We start from the raw sequence: 9453 nt of genomic DNA, 5'->3' as shown, positions 1-9453 counted from the left end.
TATATATATATATATATATATATATATATATATATATATATATATATATATATATATATATATATATACGTATATATATATATATATATATATATACATATATATATATATATATATATATATATACGTATATATATATATACATATACATATATATATACATATATATATATATATATATATATATATATATATATATATATATATATATATATATATATATATTTATATATAAAATTTTTTTGGTTTAACTTTAAAAAAGTAAGTAACCTATTTGTCTTAATTTTGAGTTCATTGATATATATATATATACATATACATATACATATACATATATATATATATATATATATATATATATATATATATATATATATATACATATACATATATACATATATATATATATATATATGTGCGTGTGTGTGTGTGTGTAAAATACAATTATCAAATTTTTCATAAAAAATGGCATTTTTAATAATGAAAAATAAACAAATGTTTGAGTTTGACAAAACACTGCAGCTACACAGCATAATATGTTAAAAACATAATAAAAATTAATATATTCTGAAAATTGACTCATTATTCATGGACAGTCATTATTCACTTCATGCATGGTTTCTCAATATAATTTATAAAAGTGTAGAATGGAATAGCATAGTTATAATAGGACCCATTGTAATGCATTCCAACATGCCCAACCTGTGCAAATGGGACTGGCTGCTGGTTATATCAGAATTAAAGAACTATCTCAACTGTTAAACGACAGATATAAGATTACAATAATATCCGATTTGTCTAGTTTTAGATAAACTCAAAAAACAGTTGAAGTACATTTTTTCAGTAAGTAAGAAATGTACTTTTGCTATCGTAAATGTTTAGTGATATCTTCCAAAGATTTCATTTCTCTCCATATAGCGTTGGTATGGCAACTAGTATATACAATGTTTTTTTTCATGCTAGCATGTGTGGAACATTTTTAACTCAACTAACCCTGTGTTAGGTTGTGCCCCAGATAAATGAATATCTTACTACATTTGAGTTAATAATTCATGCCATATCATCCTGTAGCCCAAGATTGAAGCTAAGCAGGGTTGAGCCTGGTCAGTAGTGTACCTGGATGGAAGAGGTGTTAGTGAGACCAGCAGGGGGTGCTTAACCTGTGGTTTGTGTGGGTACTAACATCCATGATGTGCCTCAACAAGTCATAACATAATACCTTTGTAAATCATTAGCTAATTTATATTATTATTTAATATAATATATTATTTGGGAATTAATACATTATGACACATTTAACTAATAACAATTGATTGATTACTTAATTTATATTAATCATAGAATGTGTTGCTGATGCAGTATTCATTAATTAAAGGTTTAGTTCTTCATGAGTCATACATTAACTAATGATTATCTGGCTATTAGTTAAAGGGTTAGTTCACCCAAAAACAAAATTTCTTTCATTAATGACTCACCCCAATGTCGTTCCACACCCGCAAGACCGTTCATCCTTGGAACATATATAGTTTAAGATATTTTAGATTTAGTCCGAGGCCTTTCAGTCCTTTGAATGTAAGTGTATGCCCACTTGCTGTCCACATCCAGAAGGTAATTACACAGGAAGAAGAAAACCCACAGTTGTCACAAGCGCCTCAGATGGGATTTGCGGTGGTATTGACCTCCATGGAGGAGTAGGAGTGTCTGAACCTGAGCCAGGTCCCACATGCTCACAGGAGCAATCAGGTTCACCTCCCACTGGAAGACCCCTCCCATCTCCCAGTCCTCCCAACAAACCACCCATTCTCCAGCCTCCATCTCCAATTCTTAAGACTACACTGCAAAAAAATATTTAGAAAAAAAGTTACCTGGTTGCCTTAAAATTTTGAGTACATTGAAATTAAAATTTTGAGTTAATACAATGAACATTTTTTGAGATTCGACAACCTTTGTTAAAAGATTATTAAAAGATTGTGTAAGCATATTGGGTAATTGTGTGTGTGTGTGTGTTATTTCTGATGATGCAGTGAAACATTCCAAATTGTGCTATTTTCAGGATTTATCACGTTTTTTTATGTGATTCAGATACAAACATATTTTGAGTTTCTATTTATTAAACTAATTTCCTTCATTGTATCAACTCACATTTTTAATTGCAATAAACTCAAAATTTTAAGGCAACCAGGTTACTTACTTTTTTAAGTTAAACCAACAAAAACCACCACAAATTTTTTACAGTGTACAGCCACAACCTCAGCTCTTTGAGAATCTATGTGGCAAGTCAGGACTATATGGAGAAACTAGATGTCCTATAAGACATCAGAAAAATGTCATCAAGAGGCCATTGAGAGGGACAGCGACTTTCAGCAATAGCTCATTGAACTCAAGAAGGCCTTGAAGACATTGACACTATAGGAGATGTGATTTGCAAAGCCCTCCATTTACTTGCCAGATGAGTCAGGTCATTTTGTTAAAAATTGATTTAATAATCTCTAGTGAAACATGAAATATTCTGTTCCATATGTAGTTATATGACTCACCCCATTGTGCGATTTCTTTTGCAGGTCCTTGGGAACAAACAACAAACTTTAATTATTATTCATATTTTTTTAAATTAAATTGCTTGATGTCCATGTATTTTGAACCACTCAAAGCCTAAAGCTCTATAAAATACTACAATAGAAGTGTTTCAGATTTTTAAATGGCGTGTATGTTTCCAAAATAAGCATACACGCCCTATATATTTTATTCCATCTTAAGTCTTGAGGGTGTCTGTGGTTATTTACAATGAAGTTTATATATTATTAGGGCATATCTATTATATAGCCTATCCATTTCTATAGGTCCAGAAACAATGCTTATTGCACACATGCTTTACCAGCATCTGGCATGTTGACTCCGATCTTTCGAATATTCCTTTTCAATAATATTGTTTTCTTAATACGTCATCCTAAATAAACCCGTCTCCGGCATGGTGACTCCGATCCTTCAAATATTCATATTTTGGTTTAATCGACGCGCCATCCTTATTAAAGCGTCTCTTGCATGATAACTCGAACTTTCGGATATGATATGAACTTTCCGATCTAACATAATTTCTGACCTGTAAGGTGGCTAGAATAATAATCATAAACTATTTGTTAATAGGCCAGAGGAGAACTGGCATCCCGACTGAGCCTGGTTTCTCCTAAAGTTTATTTTTCTTCATCATGCCCTGGTGGAGTTTTGGTTCATTGCTACTGCCACCTTTGGTCTGGCTTGCTCAGTTGTGGAAACTAAAATTTCAATCTAAGTTTTCAAATAAATATTATAAAATTAATTACTAAATTAACTATATCAACTATATCAGTGCTCTGCCCACATTGTCACTATAGCACTATAATAAATTAAAATAAGCTGAGAACATCACCGTTTTCTCCAGAGCGACTGCACTGCCAAATCCAATTTTGTTGCAGTATTTTCCTGTTTAACACTGTGAAGCTGCTTTGCAATAATCACCATTGTAAAAGCGCTATATAAATAAAGTTGACTTGACTTGTTGTATGTATAAATGTATATGTATACATTTATAAAAGAACAACCGTTGGCCACTAAAAACCTTACAATCAGAGAATAAATTAAGGGAAGAGCTAATCAATACAATTTCTCAAATCAGGGATTCGGTTTCTTCAAGTAGGGCCTTCTGCACTTAGAGGAATAGATGATATGCAGTGTGTGATATGTGAATATTTATCACAGCCTATGGTTCCTGTGAGAAATTATAGGATAGTATTAAGTTCACACTTCAGTAGTCTTACAGTGGAAGACTACAGCGTGTTTTTTGTTTGAGAGTGAGAGAAAGAGAACGGTTATGTATCAACCAACTGCCAGGTGACCTGTAAGTTAAGGCGGGCGTACACTGTGCGAATTCGGACACTCGGAAGGTCGTGAGATATTGCAGACGCTACGAGTCATTTCATTTGATCATCGCATCAAATCAGCTGGTACACGGCACGACTGTTTGCACCGCGAGCCGGCCGCGATCACACGAGTTTTTGTGTTAAACGCAGACACCGGAGCTTTCAATGTGGCTGCTATAGCTTCAGATACTAAAAATAATTTTTACCAGCATATGGCTGTCCCCCATTGCCAAATCATGCACAAGCACGTCACATACGCTAAATCTATATGACAATTATTAGCTCAGTGGCTGCCACCATAGACAGTAAAAGAAATGGACGGAGGGATCCCATTGCCTTCTACGGCGTTAAGTGATGTCAGTATAGGAGCACTCACTTCCTGATGGCTGAGCGAACTGCGCAGGCTCAGACTGAGCTTGACGACGTAGATGTGACGTGAGCCTCCTGTCTGACAGCTGTAGGTCTTCTAGTAGTTGTGGAAAGTGAAAGCTGAATCACGTTGTTTAAATATTTTCTCCCGTTGCTTTTGGCTCACTACGGGCTTCTCCCAATTCTTCCCCCTTGACTTTATCAGACTTTATGTCTACACGTCCCCCCGACTGTCTCATAGACAGTAGAAGATTGCCTGCGAGCGTCTCCTCAGGTCTATACGGTAATTTCTCAACTGTGCGACAGAGTCGCGTTGGTTATGACGCAATAGTTAGCCTGTTTTTTACAAAAACAGCTTCTACGGGGCATAAGTGTAAGATACAAGGTAACGGAGCCTTTTATGCATTGTCGTGTTTCTTTAGAAATAAACAATGGACAAATGGAGTCTTTAAACGTCTCAGATGTAAAGTTATTCACTGTCAAAGTGACTCAAAAATGAATGGGAGTCAATGGGATGCTAACAGCAGGTGATGGCTTGGTTAGCAATGGCAGCCCCTAGGGGTGGAACGCTTTCCGAGCGCTAGATTACCCCCTTGGCTGCCACATACTGCGTTCACACACACACACACACACACACACACACACACACACACACACACACACACACACACACACACACACACACACACACACACACACACACACACACACACACACACACACACACACACACACACACACACACACACGCACGCACACACACACTTTCGCTCACTCTCACGTGCACTCTTCTCTCTCCCTCTGGTTGTTTCGGTTAAAAGGAATGGCTACTACTGTTCTCTGCTTTTCAACAAATCATTTGCACACATTTTTTCTTTATTTTTTGTATCTGAAGCTATCAGCAACATTGAAATCTCCGGTGTCTGTGTTACACGGAAACTCGTGTGATCGCAGCCGGCTCGCGGTGCAAACAGTCGTGCCGTGTACCAGCTGACTTGATGCGATGATCAAATAAAATGACACTCTTTATACGGACATTTCCTTCAAATTATATGTCATCAAAATTCAATATATAGGCTAAAGTCACAGCATGAGATATATAGAATCACATTGGGATGTAAAGTCACATTTTAAAATATAAACCAGCATTTGTAGACATAAAGTATATTAATAGGCAGAAATACAGTCACAATCAGATATAAAGTTACAGAAACACATTCACAAATATGAAAACAAATATTTTTCTTACTTTTCAGCTAAAATAAAGTATTGTGGATAGCTACAAAACGTACTGTACTGCACATCAAAACAAAAGTTTAGACAGATATAATTTTACATCAAATATGGCATGGCGCATCAAATATCAGGTCACACATTTGTGTGGTAATTTAAATATGAAATTTAGTTTGAAGTAAAACAATCATTGCTGTACAATTGGTCCTTCATGTTAAGCAATGTGTACAGGAAGCACACAGATTTAGAGGTTTATATTTAGCAAGTGAAAGTCATGATGGATCATGTGCATGATTTTGTAAGAAAGATTTTCTCAACTGACTAACAGGGGATCTTAATATAGCTTTGCCACAAGAATTATAATTTTCAACTTTGAATGTTGGTGATAATTTAGTATAACCCAGAATTTTAAATTTTGTAAAACAATAAAATAAAATAAAATAAAATAAAATAAAATAAAATAAAATAAAATAAAATAAAATAAAATAAAATAAAATAAAATAAAATAAAATAAAATAAAATAAAATAAATAAAAAAGTTAAATCTCAAAATTGATTTTAAAATCCAAGTTCAAGGAATTGTCTGTAGACCACTGAGAAAAGACTGTATCGATGCACAGATATGGGGAAAGGTGCAGAAAAATGTCTTCAGCATTGAAGGTCCCAAATGAGCACAGTGACCTCCATCATTCATAAATAAAAGCAGTTTGGAACCACCAGGAGCTTGCCACCCGGCCAAACTGCGCAATCGGCAGAAACAGGCTTTAGCCAGGGAGGTAACAAAGAATCACTCTGGTCACTCTGACAGAGCTCCAGCGTTTATGGAGAGAGAAGAATCTTCCAGAAGAACTACCATCTCTGCAGCACTTCACCGAACAGGCCTGTATGGTAGAGTGGCCAGACAGAAACCCCTCCCCAGTAAAAGGCTGCCTGGATTTGACCAGCACCTGAAGGAATCTCAGACCACGAGAAAAAAAAAAAATGCATCAGCGTTATTTCTGCAAAACAGGCACCGCTCATCACCTGGCCAATACCATCCCTACAGGGAAGCATGGTGGAGGCAGCATCATGCTGTGGGGGTGTTTTTCAGCAGCAAGAACTAGGACATAGACAGGATCGAGGGAAAGAGGAATGCAGCAATGTATAGAAACATCCTTGATGAAAACCTGCTCCAAGGCCCATCCACATGGATATATCACTGTATACGTATACATTTTTTATCGTATTGTCGTTTCGTCCACACGGATCCGGCATTTTGAGAGACTGAAACCGCTATTTTTCGAAACCGGGTCCTAAAGCGGATAAATCTGAAAACGACACCCCTTTGGTTTCGTGTGTACAGCCAATCTGTATATTTTGTGAAATGATGACGTCATCACATCACATACAAACTCAGTCCGTAAATTGAAGGGCAAACAACAAACATAAGGGCATCAATTACTACACACAAAAGGGTTGCGTTTAACTCTGTATTATTTGAGCGATGAAGGATGGCTAAGGAAGACTGCTAACGCCTTCGGCATGTCGCGACAGGCTGTGTCTGTTGTTTTCAGGCAAACGTGGAGCTTAGTTGACTTGTAGTCAAGTGTGACTCTAAGTAGTAGTTCGACTTCGTCGTCAGTCCAAACAAAATACTCCAGTCTTGCTCTTGCAGTTGTTGCGTTTACCATCTTCGTCTTCTTCTTCTTGGTTCGTATACAGTGTGCAAGGTTATGCGCATGCTCAAAGTCTTCTTCTCTGTGTATAGTGTATATCTGTGGCAGAATTACAGCGCCCCATACTGGTCTGGCATATGTACTAGACTGTTTTCAGTCGGTTTGAGTGGTTTCATGTGTACGCAGATATTTCTTGAGACAACGCCGTGTTTAGGGAATATTTTTAGAACGAGGAAAAAAAATGATCGGAAAGGGAATGCACCGGCTTCGTGTGGACCCCAAGCACACAGCCAATATAACAAATGAGCTGCTACAGAACAACTCTGTGAATGTCCTTGAGTGGCCCAGCTAGAGCCCAGACTTGAACCCGATTGAATATCTCTGGAGAGATCTGAAAATGGCTGCGCACCGATGCTTCCCATACAACCTTGTTGAAATTGAGAGGTCCTGCAAAGAAGAATGGGAGAAACTGCTCAAAAATTGGTGTGCCAAGCTTGTAGCATCATACTCAAAAAAGACTCTAGGCTGTAATTCGTGCCAAAGGTGCCCCAACAAAGTATTGAGCAAAGGCTCAATAAATGATACATTTTAAATAAATTATAAATTTGCAAAGATTTCAAACAACCTACTTTCACATTGTCATTATGGGGTATTGTTCGTAGAATTGAGAAACGATGAAGAAAGAATTGAGAAAGAAATAATTGAATCCATTTTGGAATAAGGCTGTAACAACAAAATGTGAAAAAAGTGAAACACTGGGAATATTTTCCAGATGCACTGTATATAAAGAAGTAATATACCTGGATTTATTTAGAATATGAGAAGATGAATAAACTATAGAATTTAAGGAGATTTTTATTATTATTTTTTGTTTTGTTTACAAATTTTAAGTGACCATATCCATATTGCTTGAATAGCCATAAATCCTTTAAATCTTTTGTGACAGGTGCTGAAAGGCAATGATGAATTGAGTTGTCAGTGGTCACTAAGACGGATACTATAATAACTGTGGTGAGCAAGTTCTCCATAACTGTGTTGGGATCACGTTTCAGAAAAAATAGCTAAAGCACCTGCTCTGGAACAATGGCTGCATGTCAGCAAGGTCATTAGTATGCTTCTTCCCATTGTTTTCTTTCATTTGTGCTATTGCCATTACGAACTGGTGTGTTTGAAATGTCACAATAAAGCTTACCAAGAAGAGTGTCATACATGGTGTTCTCTACTTATGGTTTCTCGCATTCACAGTTAAGTACAGTCATGTGTTTGTTGGTAGAGTAGACAGAATTCTTTCTTGTTATAAAACAGACATCTGACCTCTAAGTTGATTACTTCCTGCTCAGAAAACTTTAGAAGTATGCAGAACAGGCATGCAGAGTATGACTGGTTATTAAGTGAAAACAGGCAAAAGGTCAGATTAATACATTTTTACCTAGGACAAAATACTGTATGTGGCATTGTTTTAAATGACATCATCTGGAATTTAATGAAACATCAGAAATACAATTTAGTCGGATATGTTCTATTTATTTTAATACAAATTATGACAGTACTCAGCACCACCTGTTCAATAACTCAGTATGTTATTTGATTCAAATATAGGTAACACTTCATACTAGTCATTAGAGAATTGGTGAAGTGTCGGATTAATGTCTGCTAACATTAACCCTAGCCTAACATTCTACTAATATACTCTAGTTAGTTGATGGATAGTTGTCAAATTACTTTTATAGTTTGTAGAAGTAGACGTTTGTAGCAGCTTTCATTTCTGCTCTGACACGCCAAATGCTGCGAATGCTTATTAGAAATCAGGGTGAGAGAATATTGCTTAGAATGTTTTTCTTCAAACCAAACTTGGACTCAAGTTTGGTTTGAACCAAAAGCTTAATTCATGTCTGGTTGTGGATGTTCAAATGTTTTTGCCCACTTGAGCATTTACACTACAAAAGCAATCAAATGTGTTTTTGACTACCTAGAGAAGTGCCCAAAAGTAGAAAAGCTCAAAATGTTTACCAAATGACAGATGGATTGGCATCAATGAGTTTGACTGAGTGGACTGTCTTTTAATAACAGCAATTTTATTTGGGAAGGCAACAAATTGTGTATACAATCGATGATATTCTTACTATTTGCATTCATATAGTTTTACAGTTCATTATTTGTATTTCTATTTAGCATTGTTTTTCCCTGCTTTTCACAACCTAAGAGAACAGACCTGCAATACATTTTTGGGTCATGACCAATCAGGAACTATTTTAAGAGGGTATATGTGGATGACAAATATTGATGTCGGGTCAATATTGT

The sequence above is a fragment of the Pseudorasbora parva genome, chromosome 20 (assembly GCF_024679245.1).
Source record: "Pseudorasbora parva isolate DD20220531a chromosome 20, ASM2467924v1, whole genome shotgun sequence".
NCBI classification, from domain to species: Eukaryota; Metazoa; Chordata; class Actinopteri; order Cypriniformes; family Gobionidae; genus Pseudorasbora; species Pseudorasbora parva.
Note: the sequence above shows the minus strand (reverse complement) of the source record.